Source organism: Ovis aries, chromosome 17 (assembly GCF_016772045.2).
Source record: "Ovis aries strain OAR_USU_Benz2616 breed Rambouillet chromosome 17, ARS-UI_Ramb_v3.0, whole genome shotgun sequence".
Lineage (NCBI taxonomy): Eukaryota > Metazoa > Chordata > Mammalia > Artiodactyla > Bovidae > Ovis > Ovis aries.
The window spans coordinates 42,408,204-42,429,891 of record NC_056070.1 but is presented as its reverse complement, the minus strand read 5'-3'; the positions used below and the strand labels follow the sequence as shown (position 1 = coordinate 42,429,891).

At 40.5% G+C, this 21,688-nt stretch overlaps 1 protein-coding gene and 1 long non-coding RNA gene across 2 annotated transcripts in view; one reads left to right on the top strand and one right to left on the bottom strand.

Moving 5' to 3' along the window:
* Nucleotides 1–211, bottom strand: part of PDGFC (platelet derived growth factor C) — a 242,344-nt gene extending 242,133 nt beyond the window's left edge. Inside the window, exon 1 of the mRNA XM_060400709.1 lies at nucleotides 41–211. The gene's annotated coding sequence lies outside the window, so the exon portion shown is untranslated. The remainder of the gene's footprint in view (nucleotides 1–40) is intronic.
* On the top strand, nucleotides 103–19,610 carry LOC132657992 (uncharacterized). The gene is made up of 5 exons (XR_009596851.1): nucleotides 103–8,095; nucleotides 11,204–11,258; nucleotides 11,579–11,686; nucleotides 14,769–14,830; nucleotides 14,944–19,610. It is a non-coding gene; the product is annotated as an uncharacterized LOC132657992 (long non-coding RNA).
* The last annotated feature ends 2,078 nt before the right edge of the window (nucleotides 19,611–21,688 follow it).

Here is a 21,688-nt window from a genome sequence, read left to right as displayed (position 1 = left end):
CAGGCCGGCGCGAGCTCGCCTGTCCCCTCCCCTTCCCCACCTTCGCGGCGGCGGGGGGGCCCCCGGTCCCGCTCGCCGGGGCCGCCGCCGGGCGGTCCGGCAGGTGCCAGCGCTGACGGGGTGCTGCGGGAGGGCTGGGTGCCCAGGGCCCCGGACGGGGATGCGCCCGAGCGGCCCGAGCTCCCCTTCCCGGACGCCCCGAGCCCCAAATAACGGGCGGGCCGGGCGCTGCGGATTCCGCGGGAGCCAGAAGAAGTGGGAAGAACTTCCTGCCTCTTCCCTCTTCCCCGCCCCTGAGCCAGGACTCCTTGTTCCTTCCCGAGGGATCCCCATTCCCAAAGGGCTGGGCCGGGACCCTTGGCCAGGGACTGTGGGCTGAAGGTACGAAGGGACTTCTTTCCTTCCTGTTCACAACTCTGAAGCAGGGGGTGGAAAAAGCAAAAGTAAAGACAAACGAAGACAAATGGCCAGAATAATCACATTTAGTCATTTAACGAACGCTCTGTTGACTGAATGCCTACGAAGGCAGGCACTCTTCTAAGCCTGCAGAAATGAAAACAGACGTTAAGTCTCCGGCCTCCTGAAACTTGCCTTAAATCAGGATCAGGCAAGGGCCAGGGCAGGCAAAGAAGAAATACCCTCCAACCACTTGTCGTCAAGCGGATGCAAACTGACAGGTTGTACTGGGGTATATACCCCACCTGGAGTCAGACTGAAGGATGGATCCTTAAGATGTGAGCAGAGTTGGTGGTGATGGTTTAGTCGTTAAGTCATGTTTGACTCGTGTGACCCCATGAATTGCGCCCACCAAGTTCATCTGTCCATGGAATTTCCCGGTCAAGAATACTGGAGTGGGTTACCATTTCCTTCTCCAGGGATCTTCCCAAATCAGGGATTGAAGCTGTGTCTCCTGCATTTACCGCTGAGCCACCAAGGAAGCCATAAGCTGAAATTCCTGGAGTTTCAATGTTTCTTTTTTAAGCAGCTTTGCTTTCTCCCCCTGTTAGGCCCTCCATGAGGACTGGGGAGAGCTGCCCTGACAAAGATCCAGGGATGCTCAGACATCCCCTGGACCAAACGGGGCAGACCCTTCCTCAGTCAGGCTGAAAATATCAGGTCCTCTTCCTAAGCTTGGAAGCCCACTGAGACCAACCCACTCGATCCACTTAACATCCTAGTCCTCTTCTTTCTTTCCTTCTTAAAATTCTCCTAAGTTCATCTCCTCTTTGAACCTTTACTCACCTAGACCATCCTTTCATTCTTACTCCTTCACCACCTCTGTATCCAGAGTGCAGGATGTCAAGGCCAGTAAGGAAAGCCCAGTCTTTGAAGAAGTTACAGTTTAGCAGGACACAGGCCTTGTCATTGTATTCACTCCAGCAGCTCCTCAAGGCCAGTGTGTATCCATATTTGCACAATAAATAATAGGTTCCAAGAGTTTTCTGTAGATCTGTGGGAGGGTGAGGGAGTGTTCTCAGTTTTAAAGGCTTAATGAGACTCGTTATATAAAAGACATGTTTTATGAACACACTTTAATCTATTTGTAATAAAATTAATTACTCCCCAATTTTTCTAATTTAGTACATTTAATTTTCTAATCAGGATTTTTCTATTAATAAATGAGGCTGTTATGTCTATATAGTTGAGTTTGATGACCACCCACATAGAGTGTATGTGTGTGTGTGTGCACGCGCGAATTCAATCCATTTGCTTTCATGAGATCATAAGGGTGAGGATGCCCTTTATTTTGTATCATTTCCTCTCGGCCAGAAGAGTGCCTGGCCCAAGGGGGTCATAAATAAATACTCTTGCCTGACTGGCAGGTTTCTTTATTGGAGTCACTTAAATTTGCCCTAGAATTTCAGTATGGAGGATGCATTTGAAAAGTTACAGGTGATCAGGAATAATACTCCAGCTCTGGGTTTCACCTCATCCATATTCTATAGATTGCTTTAAGACTGGCCTTATAAGTAAAGCCAGCCAGGTGCTCCTACAGGACCCCAAACCTGACCATGTCCATATCTGCATTGCCTGGGTTCCCTCCAGTGTCCTTAAATTGCTATCTTCTGAACTGCTCTTGCCCTTGGCAAGTTTATTTTAACACTGTATCCTCTGCCTATCTTCCTACTCTATTCTGCTTACAAACCCTTCCTAGGAAAGTGGGATCTTTGCATTGAAAGATTTTATATAATCCAAAGTCTGCACAATTACTAAACAATAGATTCTGAATGAATGTGGCTTTGTTTGGGCCTAAAGCATTTTCCTTGAGGAAAGGCATCTGTTCCACCAACCAGGAGAAAATAATTGGGAACATTCTTTGCGGTTTTCATGTTTTCTTAAATATTCAGCAGGCGTGCCCACTCCAGCTGAATGCAGAGAGTGCTACCTACAAATTCCTGGTGAGGAACATGCCAGAAGGTACTGGGTTATGAGCAGTGATAATTTGAGGAGGGAGGGTGGACGTCACTACTCAATTCTTTTTGAAGTGAAATAACATTTAAAGTCAACTATCCATTCAACTATGCATTTAACATTCAGGAGAGCAGAAACTACGGGGATGAGTTTTTGCTCAGAAAATAAAATATTGGAAATTTTCTTCCTCTCTCTTCTTCGGAATTAATCGTAACACACACAGGTGCAAAACGGTATTAAGACTTTTCCTAGAACTTTCCAGTATTTTAGTGGCAGGTGATTTGAACATGAGTTTCTGAAGTTCAGAGCCCTATGATCTACCTAAGTATCCACTACTTTCCAAAATGACTAACTGGCAACACTTCTATATAGATTTAAATGAGGCTGGGAGCTGAGGGTATCATTAGTAAGCAAAGTAAATGCCCACAGATCACAGCAGGGATAAAGACTGTTCTAGCAGGGAAACAAAAGAAATGAAGTAATCTTAGAATCATCCTTTCCTCTCTCCAGTTTCTCCAACTACCCCACCCGGAGAAACATGTGGCTGTGCTTTCTCTGGCTATTTCAGGATATATTTAGACTCTACTTTTCCAACCTGGAAAAATAAAAACACTCTTTTCCTTATATTTTGTTGGTCCAGATCAGTCACCCTTTACCAGTGTGGTAATGCTATCAGAAAGGTTGGCTTGCTGAAGCAGATGGCAGGGGGTTGTGTTAGGATCCTGCTCCCAAGGATCCTAAATCCAGCTTTTTGAGGGTGAAGAGTCCGGGGTTGGGAAGTTGGAGGTGTGTGATCTAGAGAAACCGGTGACAAGGACAGGCCTTGGGGGTGGCGCTCTGTGGCCTCTCCCACTGAAGTGAAGCTGTTCTTTCCTTTTGGCAGTCATGGTGAAGCATGCAAAGACTCTACAAGATCTCAGAAGTGCTGGTCTACTTAGAACTCAAGGGAGAATGAAGCCAGACACAGCCCCAAAGAGACAGGAGCCCTGATCACCTTAGGACCACCACAGCCAGAGGTCATTTCCCTGGGAGATGAGAGACCAGGGACCTAGCCTGGCCTTACTGCTAGCAATAGCACAACCTTAATCTAGACTTCTTCCTGCCCCCTTTCTTTATGGGAGAAAATTGCACTGAATTCTTTTTTTGTATTATAGTATAATTGCTTTACAGTGTTGTGTTAGTTTCTGCTGTACAGCGAAGTGTGTACGCCATATGTACATGCACAACCCCTCCTTCTAAGGTCCCCTTCCCAGCCCCCTGATCCCACTCCCTAGGCTATCACAGAGCACCGAGCTGAGCTCCCCGAGCTGAGCTCCCCGAGCTATACGGTGAGCTCCCACCTGCTGTCTGTCTTACACATGGTAGTGCATATATACGTCGGTGCTGCTCTCTCAATTCATCCCCTCCTCGCCTCCCCCTCGGAGACAGAGAGGCACATTGGATTCTTAACTCCATCCTCTAATTGCTTCAGAATTCTTTAGAATGCAGCAGATAATGATGGCAGTTGTTTTCAAACTTAACAGTGCTTCTGTGATGATATGGAATTAGGACAAGTTTCCTGGCCTCAACTCAGAGGTGCCTTGGAGGCTGGCAAGAGATGATGAGCAGAGGCTTCTCCCTGAATTTGTGCAGTCAAGCACAAAAGTTCTGTTTTATCTGTTGTGATCTTGGTTGGGAAAGAAAAAATGTACTGATAACCAAAATGAGAGAAGAAAAAAGGAGTCTGGAAATCATTGACTAATGCAAGTATCAGGAATTGTATTGCATTCAGGGAAACAATAAAATATGTGTGGGAGTCATATTTTAATATTTCATATTTGTTTGATATCATGGGAACAACATCAAAAGAGGCCAAGGATTGGTCTGAAGGTAAAGAAATATAACTATAGTACACAAACAAGTTGTAAATGATAAGGAAATTCTATTGCCATTAGCCAAAAATGAATGTCCAACCTCCTACTATCCTTAGAGCTCCATTGGTGGCATCTCTAACAAATCCTTAAAGCGGGGGGAAGTCCCCTAAAAATGAGACCAGGAATCAAACACTGTGCTTGGTCATATCCCCGAGTCAATAAATGTCACTTTTCTCTTGCCTGAAGTCATGTGTAGGATAGGAAGGCTTCTGTCCACATGGTGACAAATCATAGTAAAGGGGTCAAGTTATGGCTACAGATCTTCCTTCCTCAGACAGTGACCCTCTTCTTTCCAAGGTCATGAGAGAAGGACCCTCTCACTTTGCGATCATTGTTTCAAATGCAGTCTTTCCTTGGCTGCCAGCCTTTGTAAAAGAGGCCCAGAGCATCAGTACCCAACTTCATGAACGTTTAAAAAAGTATTGTTGATTAGAAGGAAGGAAAATAGAGCTTAACTCATCTAACATTAAAGTAACCTCAATTGTTTTTGAAGTTCAAGATAGTTCAAGGACTTTCCATAACCTTTTTCTATGATGATTATGACTGTCAGCCGTCTGTCGTCTTTATAGTCGTAGTCTGAAAAGTGCCTGCTCCCTTCTGTTCTAAAGCAGTGTGTGACATTTTAAGGCATTGCTTTTTTTTCCTAATTTTGTTTTTATCAGCCCAGTTGGCTTTGATGCTTTTCGCATCTCCCTGGACCACTTCACTGCTTGTTCATTGTCCGGATGCTCTTTTACTGGTCTTCCATAAAATTAGGAGGGTACAACGCGTGTTTTCCTCCTACAGACAACTCAAAAGGACTGATAGTTAAATAAAAGTCAACCCAGGGTAAATAAACACAAGAGGAGAATCATTCAGGTTCAAATTTACCCTGTGAAGCATTGATCATGTTCCAGGAATTATTAGATACCTTAAAATATATTTTCTCATTTCATCTTCCCACCAGTCCTTCAAGGAAAGCCAGAACGTCCCCATGTTGCTGCAGAGGAATGGAGAATTAATGGAGAATTTGCCCAGGGTGACGCTATGGGTGACCGGTACAGATCACCTTTGTCCCCAGGGCTCCCCTTAGACTCCTGTGCTTTTCATGTGACGCTAGAGTCCCTGGGTTTTGGACAAGAGCATTCCTATGGGAAGCTTTTGTATGTTTCCCTAAGTTTTCCACAATGACTGCCCTCCCCATGTTTGCCCTGGGGGAGACCCTGGGGTACTTAGACTTTCCCACATGTTTAAGAGCACAGCACTAAGACAGCTATCCTTCTGGAATAGCCTACATAAAAGGTTTGAGCCACACTGAATCTGGGTTACTGGAGGCAGAGATGATGACTAAGGCATCAGAAAGCTGGCCTGGGGTGGAAGCCCACCCAAAGCGTGGGCTAGCCCAAGTATCCTGTTTACCCTGGCCAAGTTAGTCATCCAGCTAATGCCTCAGCCTCCACCATCTGTGGGCAGTTATGTCAGAGAATCTATCTCTTCATCTTTGAAGACAAAGGGAATGAATTATTCCTCTCCTCCTGCTCACGATTGCTACTGAACGAAAGCGTCAGGGCTTGGAAGAAATACAGTGTTTTCCCAGTTGTTCCCTTTGAAGAATCAATTCATGATGAACTCTAGGTGTCAGAGCCTAGCCTTCGCTCATGCACACTGTTCCTGTGTGTATCCCTTCATGTGTTTCTAATTCAAAGTTTCTGGCCGAGGCAGATTTGCATTTTCATTGATACTTTTATGAAGGTGTTTTTAGATTGGCTGAAGTTATTCGAAGCCCAAAGGCAAGAAGGAACCAGTGACCTGTTAAGCCCTCAGACAGGAAAATGTCTTCGATTGAAATTCTAATTCCCGAGATCCATATCGGAAGGGATATACCATACGAAAAGATACTCAGAGTATCCATTTTTGTTCCAATGGACAGTAAGAGAAAAAATTCTTTACATTCTTTTCTTTCTTGAACAACATTTTAGACACACATAAAACTGAACAGAAAAATGTGAGAATCAGCCAATTATTCTAGCCACTAATATTCATCCTAATTGAAGCAAATGATTAAACTATGCATCTGTTAAAAACATTCTTTTAAGAATTCAAAACGTGTCCTAATATCACTATCTTTCTGCCTACTGAGATTTCTGTTTCAAGATGATCATCTCTGTGTAAACCCACGTTCAGTGTTCTCAGCTCTGCTAAGGGGAAAGAAATGTCTCATCCTTCAGACTGTGTGGTCTGGTGTATGAACCGACTGTCACCTAGTCAGTGAAGCAGAGTAACCTGCACACTTTCATTTACATCTTGGGGAATGGTTGTTACATCACTACTTTTTTTTTTTTAATTGAAATGTCCACGATGATGAACTCTACATTGGAGTCTTCTACTGATTATTAAATGCAACTCCATGCATAAATATTCATAGAATCCTCTTTTTAAAGATGAGAAACTGAGGCCCAGGAAGGTTCTGTAACTTGAGCAGAGACACATATTTATAAGAAGTGAAACCGAGCAGAACCCTGTGGGGTCCCTGGGCAAAGAAGCCTTTCTGTCCCCTGTTTCGTGTTTGTAAGGAACAGACTCCATGACCCATGACCTGAGTCCCAAAAGGCACATTCTCATAGTTGCTAATCAGATAACTGAGAAGATGCACAGGTGTAGGAAGAGCAGCCAAGAATCAATAGTGCAGACTTGGGTCAGGGTCCTGGTTCCTCCTCAAGGATGTACATAACAATATCTTTGAGTTCTTGTGTGGAGCTATAACCCTCACAAACTGGAGGATGTTCCAGAGAGAAAGTGAAAGTCACAATTTGATAACCTTGAACCTCATCAAGAACCCTCCTGAGACCAGATGAAAGGAGTGTAGGCCCTGCACACACCCTGATCTTATCATCTTAGCAGCAGCTCCATCCTTAAACCATTGCTATAAAATTCCTCACCAAATCCTCCAGGGTTGAGACAGTTTTCAAAGGCAGGAGCCTGCTGTGTTTCCCTTTGCCTGGAAAAGTAATAAAGCTAATTCTTTTCTAGTTCACCCAAACTCTGTCTCTGAGATTCCCTTGGGCACTGGTGCACAGAGGCCAGTTTCCTGCATGAGTACTGAAGTCAGAATTGGGAGGCGGGTACCTGCTTCCAGAGCTGGCACTTTAAACCTCTCCTTCCCATTCCTCCACACCACCGAGCACAGTGCTAGGTGTGGAGTGACTTCAAACAGACATTTCAAACTTACGAAATATCCATTTCTGTTGAGCATTGGGGGTTTATTTTATAACTCCACACCATTCTAATCAGAAATATGGAACTTAAAATTCTACTGCCAACAACAAACAGGACATCATTCTGATTTTGGTCTCACATCAAAAGGACTGTGCCCCAGGGCTACAGGAATGAGGCACTTAGTCAAGGAAAGCATCACAGTGTCTTAGATGGAATGCCTTCTTTAGTGGCAATAGATATGAGAAATGAACCTTTTGAAATCATCTGAAGGAAAAAAAGGTCTGTTGCCCTGATTCTTAGTGATAAAACCCTGCCATAAAATCGCCATTACACTGTCGCTGGTTCTGACAACTTGTGATGAAGGAAACCTATAACATGCATTCATATAAGTTTCTGAAGGACAAAAGGAGGAAAAGCAAAGGTAGTGAGACGACTTACTAGTTTCTCGGGTAAAGTGAACGTTCTGCGTGGAAGACAGTTTCGGTTAACAGTGACCTCAAGATCATCACGGACTTGACCAAGACAGCAATCTGTCAAGACCATTGATGATGTTTCTGTTCCCAAGAAATCACAAGGTGGGTAAAAGGCAGGATCACTACCCTCAGGGAGTTCACCCTGATTTGGTGCCTCCAGTCATCCTCACGTGTGTTTATGTCCACCTCTGATGCAATCTGTCTTCCAGCATTATCTGTGCCTAAAGACTGCCCTCTGCCTGGGCCACTCATGTTCCTGCAAACTGTCCTCAGACGAGCTTGATCTGTTTAAACACGAAGCTGATCGCAGCCTGATCCCTACTCTAAAAATCTGAGCCTCCCCTTTGCCTGCGGGAGAAAAAGTGTTCTCCATGGGCATCATCTACTTTTCTTTCCACTCCAGGTCTCACACTCCTGAGGCACAGTCTCACACAGTACTTGCTGGTCTTTGCTTCTATTCTCATGCTCATTCCATAGTTACAGATAACTCAACCTAGAACTTCTTCTGTTTCATTTTTTTTTCTTAGCTTCTTTTTCCCCAGCATTTAACATACTGCGCTTATCAAATAATGATAGTAAACTCTCCTATGTACCAGACACTATTTTAAAAACAACTTCATGTTTATTCACTTCTTAATTCTCACCAAAAACATATGAGATCGCTGTAATTTTTAAATTTATTTTATTGAGCTATAGTTGATTTACAATGTGTTAATTTCTGTTATACAGCAAAGTGATTCATATATATGTATATATATATTCATTTTCATATTCTTTTACATTATGGTTTATTGCAGGAAGTTGAATACAGTAGGACATTGTTGTTTATCCATCTTATATAGATAGAATAGTTTGCATCTGCTAAGCTCAAACTTCCGGTCCATCCCTCCCCCACCTCCCATCCCCCTTGGCAACCACAAGCCTGTTCTCTGTGACTGTGAGTCTGTTTCTGTTTCATAGGTATGTCCATTTGCATCATATTTTGGATTCCACGTATAAGTGATATCCTGTGGCATTTGTCTTTCTCTGTCTGAGATGGGTGTATTAATCAGTATTTGCTGGGCTTCCCTGCTGGCTCAGACAGTAAAGCATCTGCCTGCAGTGTGGGAGACCTGGGTTTGATCCCTGGATCTGGAAGAGCTCCTGGAGAAAGAAATGACTACCGACTGCAGCATTCTTGCCTAGAGAATTCCATGGACAGAGGAACCTGGCAGGCTACGTGGGGATGCAAAGAGACGGACACGACTGAGTGACTAGCACTTTCATAGGGAAACAGTAAAAACAGAGAGGCTATTGGCCTAAGACTACTCACGTGGTCGTTAGCAGAGCTGGGTCTTGAACTTGGCACGTCTATCTCAAATCCCTGCATTCAGCCATCACGCTGTCTCTAACAGAAAGTGTTCACCCAGTACTGAAGGCCATGAATATGCCCAGTCACAATCCAAACATTGAAGTCAGAAGTACAAGCTAACATCATTTTTTTTCTCTCCAAAAAGCTGTTATTAATTCAATAGAGAGTTTTATCATTAATGGTGTGTTAAAATGAAGATAATACTAAGTAATTTTTTTGGCTAAATAAAGAAGTCTTTCCCTGTCCTCTGCTTTGCTTGCCACCACAGGTTACATCACCAGGGGAAGTCTCATCTTCCCCAAAACTTTCCAGGACAAATCCTTAACCTCACTGCGCCCAAATTAATGATTACATCCTCTAATTTTGTTGATGTACCCTCCATATAAACTCTTCAATGGAAGAAATTGTGTTTTCCACCCCTTTCCCATCTCACCATGGCAGCACTTAACACTGAGTGGGTGCAGTTCCATGTTTAACACATCTTGTAATAGCTGGTAAGTGAAATTAACAAAAGTATGAAGAAGCCAAATGCAGTTACACCCATGATAAATCTTCATGGAAGGAAAAAATGAATGAAGCTCAGCTCTTGATACAATGAGAGACTAGAACCATGTGGAGTTCATTTTCTGGCTTGGCTGTCAGTCAGAGTCGGGGAGCTTATAAATGAAAGAGCTAAATTATGGAAAACAGGAGTCAAGCTGTACTAATGTCTAAGTTCACACCTATGTGAAATTATTCATATAATTTTATGTATTTGATGAGCTAAAAAAAAAAAAGTAAACACTTTCCAAACTGGAATCAATGCAGAATCTGCCTTTTAATAAATCCTATGGTGATACTCATGCCAATATTACAAGGTTATTTCTAAAGCCTGGCAAACAGCCCATATTCATTGCTTGACTGGTTTACACAGAGTTAACTTCTTATGACCGAAAAATCTTATGTAACAGTTGGTTCCCAAGACTCTATTTAATAGCCAATCTGTTATATCCAAGATGTCATCATTTTGGAAAATAACTTTTATGAGAGTATCTTCTTCATGACATCAAAGTATGACGTCAAATGAAATTCTTTGCTTTTTTTATTTTTAGATTTTAAAGTTTGTGTGTTACAATTTAAAATGTGTATGTGTGTGAAAGGATGTGGTTTTAATTGCTGACTGTTGCTGCCTGCGTGAAAGAACTTTTAAGAGTTAGTGATCTAAATAAAATGGGATATGAAGGATCTCTGTTTTATGAAGATTCATATGTAAAGTAATTTTACCAAATGACAGTTCCCTTTGCATTTCCTGTGCTTTGGAAAATTAATTTTAATGTGAAAACTTAGACTTCGACTCTGAGTTAATATCTTAAAAAATAAACGGCCATGGAATGAACCAGACATACCACTTCATGATTTTTTGTCTTATCTAACACCAATTCGTTACTTTAAAACCAGCAAGTAGGGAACTATAATCAATATTTTTAATAATCTATAAGGGGGAAGAATGTGAAAAAGAATATATATAGATATAAATATAGATATTTATGAATGTATAACTGAATAACTTCATTATACACCTGAAATTAACACAACATTGTAAATCAATTATACTTAACTAAAAAAAAATTTAAGCATACAGGCTGAGATTCTATTCTTATAATAAATTAATTCATAACACTGTAATGAAAAAACTTCCTTGAGGTTAGATAAAATATAATTACTCTAAGTTCATAAAAATGAATTCTGTTTGTTATGACCTAAAAATCTTGTTTATCACTGAAGAAGAGAATGGCAGCGCATGATGTCTTATATTTCTGAAACTGGGAGGGAGCTTTCATTAGTAATGTAATTTTGAAAGATTTTAAAATGTTTTACAGTGTACCAAATGCTGGGACCAGATACTAATTTATTACAGAGCATCACGTTACTATGGTAAGTACCCACAATTGATAGAAGTTAACTTCCTCAGTTTCTGTAGCTGCAAAGCTGAAAGTTTACCTGGTTGATTTCAAGATTCTTTTCCCAACATTTGCCTGGAGAATTCCATGGACAGAGGAGGCTGGTGGCTACAGTCCATGGGGTCACAAAGAGTCGTGGGGGCACGACTGGGTGATTAACACATAATCTATAAAAAAGCTGAATCACTCTGTTGTACACCTGAAACTAATGTGACATTGTAAATCAACTGTACTTGAATAAAAATAAATAAAACTGCTGTTTATGGTATTTTCTTTATTCCTTTCACTGCACAGATGCTGAAATGATGTGTTTGCAACTGATGTGGTATGGCACTTCCAACCACTGCTCCATGTAAATGTACCTCGTGAAGCTGATCAGACACAAAACTTCACAAATGAAAGGTATCTTATATTTCTGAAACCGGGGGGAAGCTTTCATTGGTAATGTAATTTTGAAAGATTTTAAAAGGTTTTACAGTGTATCAAACACTGGGGTAGGATACTAATTTATTACAGAGCATCACGTTACTATGGTAAGTACCCACAATTGATAGAAGTTAACTTCCTCAGTTTTATAGCTGCAAAGCTGAAAGTTTACCTGGTTGATTTCAAGATTCTTTTTCCAACATTTGCTGATTCCCAATGTCCAATTTGCCTCTTTTTTACTAGGAAAAAAATATCTATTCTCATAGTCTTTCTTTTGGGGAGACAATTGCATCTTCAAAAATCTTTTTTTTTTTTTTCTTTAAAAGGAAACAACCTGTGTCCAGAAAGATTCTACTTAGCTGAACATTACATCAGAGTAGTCTTGATTTGTTAGAAACTTGCTGCCCTGGGCCTTAAAGACTTTTCTGACCAGAGGCAGAGTATATATCACTCTAAAATTTTCAGATGTTTACAACAAAAACTTATTGGGAGGCATGGGGAAAGAATATGGAATCTAAAAAGAGAAGGAAGGAAAAAAAGCTACCAAAGGAAAAGATAAAGATCTTATAATCAGAATTTCAGTGTCTTTTTAAAAATCTATTATACAAATTATTCTTCAAGTGTTGAACAATTTAGGACTTTTACACAGCCTTTGGTCATTATCTTTTAATACACATATGAGTTACAAAGTGATAGAGCCACTTTCTGTTTTGGCTTCTGCTGCTGGTTCTGCAGTAACAAGCCTGTCTGTGATGTTTGAACTCCATGGAGCAGTATAAAAGGATATTGATTGATGCTTCAGTCTGTTCTTCTATACATATGCAAATTATGTTTGTATTAATATTATCTAGACTAAAAAGGGAACACTTCCTTTATCATTATTTCATAATAATGAATATTAATATTGCTAGATTTAAATGCAAATTAAAAGTACTGCAATTATTAAAACTTATCTCCTGACATTCTGCTATGGATTTGTTCTTTGCTTTTTCTGAATCTAATATTGTGTGATTATTCACATTGATGGCACCAGGAGGTACATACAGGAGACCCTGTATCTGTTACTATGGTGACTGTTGGTCATATTTTGAAAGAAAAAGCAACCATTGTTATACATAAATTTAAATATTACTACCCAACTTTTAAAAACTGTAGAAACTTAGACATCACATTTTAAATATTGTTTAAAGTCATATGCTTCCTATTTTTCTTTTCAAGGAAAATGTAGTTAGTTGGAACAATATATATAGCTGAGTTTTTAAGAATAAACTACAACTTTTCTTTTCCTTTAAAAATGTTTACACATAATTAGGCTGTAAAGACAGTCTGATCTGGCTCTAATCATAGCTTTGTCACTTACTGGATGTTTATTACCCTTGATAACATAAAAAATCATAAAGAGGATTTGGACTACATCATGGATAGATTTGATTTGAGTATGCTGACCAAAATCATTTTTAGGATGAGTGGACAGAGAAATAAATTCACTTTCACATGCCATGCTTAACATCCTAGAAAGATACCCTTTTCCAGGCCATGAATCACAACACTGTATTGATACAGAGATGTTCTGGGCTTGTATTTTCAGTATTTTATTTCCTCCTTCTTTCAACATACATTGACTATGTGTATCAGACACTGTGCTAGATTCTGGAAGACCTAGCTAAGATGAAGCCTCAAGAACTTCTAATATGTAGACTTTGGGTTGAGAAGAGCAATTGAAAAAAGGGGTCTAAGAAGACCCAGACTTGTGAGGTGTAATAAATACAGATGTTGTCGGGAGAGCTGGGGAAAGTGCGTGATATCAGTTGTTAGAGGTAAGGAAGGAGGTAAGGTAGCATCTATAGGAACTGGATAAAGAACACATTGGATTTGGGATCATGGAGGTTATTGCTGAACCTGATAAAAGCAATGCTAGTAGCAAAGCAGTAACTGTAACTAGAATGGGATGAGCAGAAGAGTTCATTGGAGATTGTTTTTAATTTAAATAATTCATGGTATTACATCGATGCACAGTTAATTTGTTTATTATAAGCTTATGATTTGGTTAGTTTTGCCACATGTAGACACCAATAGGGAAGTGATGGGAAAGACGGCATGAAGACACAGCAAGGAGGCAAGGCTGCCACATGTAAGCCAAGAAGAGAGTCCTCAAAAGAAGCCAAAAATACCCACGCTTTGACCTCAGACTTCTAATCTCCAAAACTGGGAGAAAATAAACCCTTGATGTCTAAGCCACCCTGGCTGTGGTATTTTTGGCTGTTTACTGGGCTTATGGCAGCCCTGGCAAACTGATACAAGAGTCTGTTCCCCCACCAACTTGGGCTGTGTGTGAGAGTTCTCTCTATAGAAAGATGACTTTTGTCAGAAGTATTATTTGAGAACATTAGGCTAACCATTCCATGGTTAACCTTCTTGGTTGCTTAATGGTATTTTTAGTAAAGAAAGTGTTTTCATTTGAAGTCTGAGTTATCGCTTGTTTATTTCAGGGTTTTTAAAGTTTCTGTGCTTTTGTTTTGTGCTTAGTCACTCAGTCATGTCCGACTCTTTGCGACCCCATGAAATGTAGTTCGTCAGATTCCTCTGTCAATGGCGATTCTCCAGGGAAGAATACTGGAGTGGGTTGCCATGCCCTCCTCCAAGGATCTTTCCAACCCAGGGATAGAACTCAGGCATCCCACATTGCAGGCAGATTCTTTACCATCTGAGTCACCAGGGAAGTCCCTTTGAAGTTTTTAGAACTTATCAAAGAAATCTTTGCCTACTCAAATTTATACAACTTTGTTCTGTGTTTTCTTCTGGAATTTTTATCGTTTAAGCTTTTGTTTAGGATCCATTTCAACTTAACATTTGGGTTTGGAGGAAAGTGGAAAAATATTACATTTTCCTCCCACTTTGAATACCTAATTGTTCCAAAACTGTTGAAAAGACTTTACTTTCCCCATTGAATTCACTTGGCACCTTTATCGATAATTGACTGAGCATGTGTGTGTTGGTCCACGTCTGAACTCTTCATTCAGGTCCCTGGATCTGTATTTCTATTTTTCTATCTGTACAGTGCCTTCCAAACTATTGCAGCTTCATAGTGAGCCTTGAAATCAAGAAACCTAAATCCTCCAGGTTTGTTCTTTTTCTTTTTTAGATTGCTTTGACTATAGATAAATCAATCAGCCATTCAAATTCTACCCAAAAAGAATGCTGGAATTTTTATTCGGATTACTTTAAATCTACAGATAAATTTGGGAGGATCTGACCTCCTATGGTTTTTCCAGTGGTCATGTATGGATGTGAGAGTTGGACTGTGAAGAAAGCTGAGCACCAAAGAATTGATACTTTTGAACTCTGGTATTGGAGAAGACTCTTGAGAGTCCCTTGGACTGCAAGGAGATGCAACCAGCCCATTCTAAAGGAGATCAGCCCTGGGTATTTTTTGGAAGGATTGATGCTAAAGCTGAAACTCCAATACTTTGGCCACCTCATTCAAAGAGTTGACTCATTGGAAAAGACTCTGATGTTGGAGGGATTGGGGGTAGGAGGAGAAGGGGACAACAGAGGATGAGATGACTGGATGGCATCACCAACTCGATGGATGTGAGTTTGAGTGAACTCCGAGAGTTGGTGATGGACAGGGAGGCCTGGCGTGCTGTGATTCATGGGGTTGCAGAGTCGGACATGACTGAGCGACTGAACTGAACTGAACTGACCTCCTAATAATATCAAGTCTCTATCAGTATCAATATGTGAGCATATTCTGTCCCATGTCCCTCCATTTATTTGATATTTGGTTACTCTCACCAATGGTTGATAGTTTTCAAGATATAGATTTTTACCTATTTTGAGAAATTCATAAGCTAATTTTTTTTTTTGCTTTTAAATGATACTATAAATGAGATTGTGGGTTTTTTTTTTAACTTCTTTTTCTAATTTTGTGTTCCTAGCAAGTAGAAATAGTATCAGTTTTTGTATACTGATCTTGTTGATTTACCCAAATTGACTTCCTAATTCTAATAGATCTTTCACAGATTCCTTATAATTTTCTATGTACATAATCACGTCATCTTATTATGGGTTGAACGACTCCCCTCGAATCATATGTTGAAGTTCTAACGCCTAGCACCTGTGAATATGACCTTGTTTAAAAGTAGGGTCTTTGAAGATTTTATTAATTTAAGACGAAGTCACTGGGAGGGACCTTAACTCAATAGGATTGATATCTTTATAGGAAGATGGCCATGCACAGATATAGACACACAAGAAGAACATCCTCTGAAGATTAGGACAGATTATGGTGTTAAACAACTGCAAGGCAAGGAATGCTGGAGATCGGTAGACTCCACCAGAAGACAGGAAGAGACAGACAAAGATCCTCCCTCTAGAAGTCTCAGGAGGATCATGGCCAATAGGTTGATTTTAGACTTCAGCTCCCAGAAATTACCTTGTGGTTTTTGTTATGACAGCCCTAAGAAGCTGAAAGTAAAGACGGCTTTCCTTCTTTCTTTCCAACCTCTATGTCATTTATTTCTTCTTGCTACCGCATTGCAGTAGCTAGTCTTTTCAGTAAGACTCGGATTAGAGGTGAGGCGCACGAGCACCCGCGGCTCCGTCCCGATCCCAGAGAACTATGCATCCAGATTTTCACTCCACGTCTGATGTTGGCTGTGGGTTTTTATCAGGTTGACAAAGTCTTCTTTTAATTCAGGTGACTTAGTTGTACTTAGTCATATTCAGTTTGCTGGGACTGAGTTTATAAAAGATTTTTGTGTCTATAGTCTGCAGTTTTCTTTATTCAGAATATATTGTTCTGAATTTGGTTTCAGTGTAACACTGACCTCATAAAATGGTTTAACTGGATTAATGTTTACATTAAATGGTTACATTTGAGATGAATGTATGTTTTGCAGTTATTAAAATGATTGACAGTGTTATCAGTCCCTCTATATTCTTGCTTATTTTTTTGTCTAGTTCTTCTAGTAAAAGCTCACTGTATCTGGGGACTATATTTGGTTCCACAAACCTTTCTACTAGATTCTTTCCATCAGAAGTTGTGATTAGGCATCAACATGAAGTGGCAATGGGATGCTATGCCGTAAGTGGTCTAGATGTTACCCCATCCTCAGTCCAGCCTTCTCAGGGCTGACTTCTAACTCCCAGCACCTGTACCTTTTGACTGAGTGCTTTCCTGATGGTCAGTACTGCATGAAGGCCAGAAGTACTGAGGAATCAATCTCCACAGTTGTTCCTTGACCAATTGCTTATGGAAGCTGTTGGATAAACATCCTAGCTTCTTGGCCCCTCAAGTGGATCAATGCTGAGGTCAGGCTTCCTTGGCTGCTAGAATTCCCAAAGGATTAAGTTCTGCTTACACAATATAATCTGCTTGTAAAATGTTCTGATTTGGCTTGACTTTCCTATTTCCCTATTGATGTTGGTTGGAATCACTAGTTAAGCTTACTGCACTCTATGCTTTGTCTCAGGGTTTGCTTCTAGGGGATGGTAAACTATGAGAATAAATTCATGGCTATACAAAGAGCATCATAGCCTGACTCAGACCCCTGGACTCCTAAAGCTTCACCAGTGCACTAGGCCCCCAGATCTTTTTTTAGCTTTACATGATAGCACATAAGTGTCTTATTGGGGCATCCAGAGAACTTGCCAATTTCTGCTCACCAAATCAGATGGATCAGTGCCATGACCTCATATAACAAAGCACTCTGTATTACCGGTGTCTAATACAAAATGAACCTGTGTCATGAGTCCTCTATCAAGTGGCTATTCAAAGGATTTAACCATTTGTACAGCACCTAGATATTGGCCATGATGCTGGAGCTGATTGGTGGAAGTTTCATGCTGAACCAGGGGTAAATCTTCTTGTTGGATTTTGGATAGGCTCGGGGGTCCCAGAGAAGCAGAGGGTCAACCAGGACATTTGAGGTTTGGGCTCCAAATGGGGGGAGGGGAGGAACAGAGGGACAAAGCTTCACATGTTCCACATGAGCTTCATGCCTAAAGCAAGACTGTTTCAGTCTCATTTTTTCTATAAATTAATTGTTACTGGAGTATAATTGATTTACAATGATGTGTTAGCTTCAGGTATGCAGCAAAATGAATCAGTCACACATATACATGTATCCACTCTTTTTCAGATCATTTTACCATATACATCATTACAGAGTATCGAGTAGATTTCCCTGTGCTATACAGTAGGTCCTTATTAGTTATCTATTTTATAGACTAGTAGTGTGTATACATCAATATACATATCGGCATTTATGTATATTGTGTATAAGTGTGCATATATGGCACAGTATATAATATGTGTATATGTCAACAGTATATATACTATATATAATAGTGTGTGTATGTCAATTCCAATCTCCTAATTTAGTCTCATGTCTTTTTAAGCCACTTTGAAATGAGACTTTTGTCATTTGTAGAAGAAATCCTCATAGCTGGTTTATCACCCAAGCTGGAGTCTAAGAAGTCATCCTGGATTCTCCTTCCTCCCTCATAGCAGAGGATGATCTTTGAAATAGTCTTCAACTCAGGCCCCTCTCCCAGTCCTACTATTATTGTTCTATTTAAGGCCTTCATGACTTTCACTCGAGCTATTTTAGCTGCCTTGTAATTGGCCTTACTCTTTCTGGTCTCCTCTTTCTTAGATTCAGACTTCTTCTTTCCAAATATGAGGATGTCATGCCATCCTCATTCTCAATGGTCATCAGCTGTTTTTCATCATGGCAGATGACACGGCCTGACCTCTAGGACCTTGCTGTCCATTTCTTGTCCTTCATCTCTCCACTCTGCTGTTTTCCCCCCTGCACATCGGGTTCTTTCTTGCCCTCGTACTTTTGCTTACCATGTTCTCCTCTCTTTTTCCTTCCTAATGTCCATGTACCTGTGAGATCACAGCTCTGACATAATTGCCCCCTGGAAACCTTCTGGAAATCTCCATGCTGAGTTGCATGTCTCTCCTCTGGGATCCTGGATGGGGTGGGCATCTCCATCACTCCGCTGACTGCATTAGGTTGTGAGTATTAACTCAGGTGGGTTCACCACCCATCCCACTCTCCAGATTTTTGAGACAGGAGTTGAGTCACAAAATCAGGTGCACAGCAGATGTTCATTAAATGTTTGCTAAATAAATAAATGCCTACACACCTGACATAATACCCAAATATAACATGCTTTGAAAGTAAATTTTGAGCAATGTCAGCCCTACCGGTTTCTATGATGAATATTCCAAAGATCCATTTAAGTACAACAAAATACTTTGGGGTAGATTATTATTAAAACAAAATAAGCCACATAAATGACAGATATATTTATCTTAAAAGCATAAATGAAAAAAAATAAATTATTGTGATGTAAAACTACTAGAAAAGCATTTCTTGACATTGGAGTCTCACATGTTTTACTGCTTTCTTCACCTCCATGCAGCCAATGTGAAAATTTCCAAGAATGATTTTGATCAAATTGCAATAATTTTTCAATACTTGATAGGCTCCACTAACTTGAAAATTTTTAAAATATGTTTTCTTGGTGGATTATGGCAGTGAGTCAAGTGTTATTAATAGGCTGAGCCCTGTGAACGTGGACAGAGTCTAATAGACTCCCAGTAGGAAATGTGTCTAATTTTCAGCATGAGCCTGTTGCCAGATACATGATAATGTACAGAAAACCACATTATTTAACTTTTTGGTGGTAAAAACATTTTATTAAAAAATATATACTAATAAACCCACAAAACCAACATTTTCTTCTTAATTGTTAATTAAAAATGATTATTATTCATTAGATATGTATTAAGAGATAAGAATGCACTGAATTCATATTTTTAAAGTGTGATCCATAAATTCTCTTCCCTACCTGTTCCTTTTCCTCAATAAAATGATGTGTAAAATACAAGGTGTTGCAAATATCATATAATAAAATGGATAGACCAAATGTAATTCTCTTGTTAAGTATTTTGCTGAGCTGGTTCCTAATCAAGAGTTTTATCAAAGTGAAAATATGTATTAATGTATGTCAGCCACTAGAGGGATCATATTCCTGAGAGGATAATTTTGTGTTGGAGGGTCCATCAGATTTTAGCAAGCACCTCTGAATGCCTACAATGTGGGTAGCCCTACACCAAATGGAGAAAATGTCTTTTCTCCTGTGCTGAATCTGGTTGGCGAACACACTCATCCCTACATTTTTATAATAAAGCATAGAAGTTTTATAAGAGAGAAACTATACAGAATTTCAGGAACACCGATGATGGAGCTGATCAAATGAATTCTGGAATCAAATTCTAGAGACACTGGAGAGCCAACATGATTCTGTCTCAAAACAAGGACCTCAATTCTTGATTTTAGTTGCAACAGTAAATGCTGTATCTTCCAGTTAAACTTTAGTTTTCCCCATCCTCCTGAGTGTCTCATTGTTGCCAAATGTGTGCAAGGTTCTGACCCACCAGTGACCAAAACTCTGCTCTCCCTGAGCATGAGAGCAGTGAGGACTGCACACCAGGGCACAAGATAATGAGCACAAGGTACCAGAGAGCAGCCGTCTGCAGAGCACACAGAAACTCAGCCTGGACTGGGGGCAGAGATGCTCATCCAGTGGGAGGTGCCTCAGAGCAGAGTTATTATAGGAGATACTCAGGCAAATGTGGAGTGGGAGAAAGTTCTCATTAGAAAAAAAAATAAAAGGATCTAGAAGCTAGAGGGAGCCTGGTTTATAGGGAACTGGAACAAAAGCATGCAGTTTTATAGGCCCTTGAAGACTAAGGGGAGGGGTTAACTCCGAGTACAAAATGAAGCAGGACAAAGAGTTTTGCCAAAAGAATGCACGGGTCATAGCAAATATACCCACTTCCAACAACCCAAGAGAAGACTCTACACATGGACATCACCAGATGGTCAATACTGAAATCAGATTGGTTATATTCTTTGCAGCCAGAGATGGAGAAGCTCTATATAGTCAGCAAAAACAAGATCAGAAGCTGACTGTGGCTCAGATCATGAACTCCTTACTGCCAAATTCAGACTTAAAATTGAAGAAAGTAGGGAAAACCAGTAGACCATTCAGGTATAACCTAAATCACATCCTTTATAATTATACAGTGGAAGTGATAAACAGATTCAAGGGATTTGATCTGATAGAGAGCGCCCGAAGAACTATGGATGGAGGTTCATGACATTGTTCAGGAGGCAGTGATCAAGACCATCCCCAAGAAAAAGAAATGCAAAAAGGCAAACACTTGTCTGAGGAGGCCTTACAAATAGCTGAGTAAGGAAGAGAAGCGAAAGGCAAAGGAGGAAAAGAAAGATCACCATCAGGAACGTCGCTCAGTCGTGTCCAACTCTTTGCGACCCCATGGACTGTAGCCTACCACGCTCCTCTGTCCATGGGATTTTCCAGGCAAAAGTACTGGAGTGGATTGCCATTTCCATCTCCAGCCGATCTTCTCAACCCAGGGATCGAACCCGGGTCTCCCGCATTGTAGACAGACGCTTTACCGTCTGAGCCACCAGGGATTTCTAAAAAAAAAAGAAAGATACACCCATTTAAATGAAGAGTTCCAAAGAATAGCAAAGAGAGATAAGAAAGCCTTCCTCAGTGATCAATGCAAAGAAATAGAGGAAAACAATAGAATGGGAAAGACTAGAGATCTCTTCAAGAAAATTAGAGATACCAACGGAATATTTCATGCAAAGATGGGCTCAGTAAAGGAGAGAAATGCTATGGACCTAACAGAAGCAGAAGATATTAAGAAGAGGTGGCAAGAATACACAGAAGAATTATAGAAAAAAAGATCTTCATGACCCAGATAACCATTATGGTGTAATCACTCACCTAGAGCCAGACATCCTGGAATGCGAACTCAAGTGGGCCTTAGGAAGCATCACTATGAACAAAGCTAGTGGAGGTGATGGAATTCCAGTTGAGCTGTTTCAAATCCTAAAAGATAATGCTGTGAAAGTGCTGCACTCC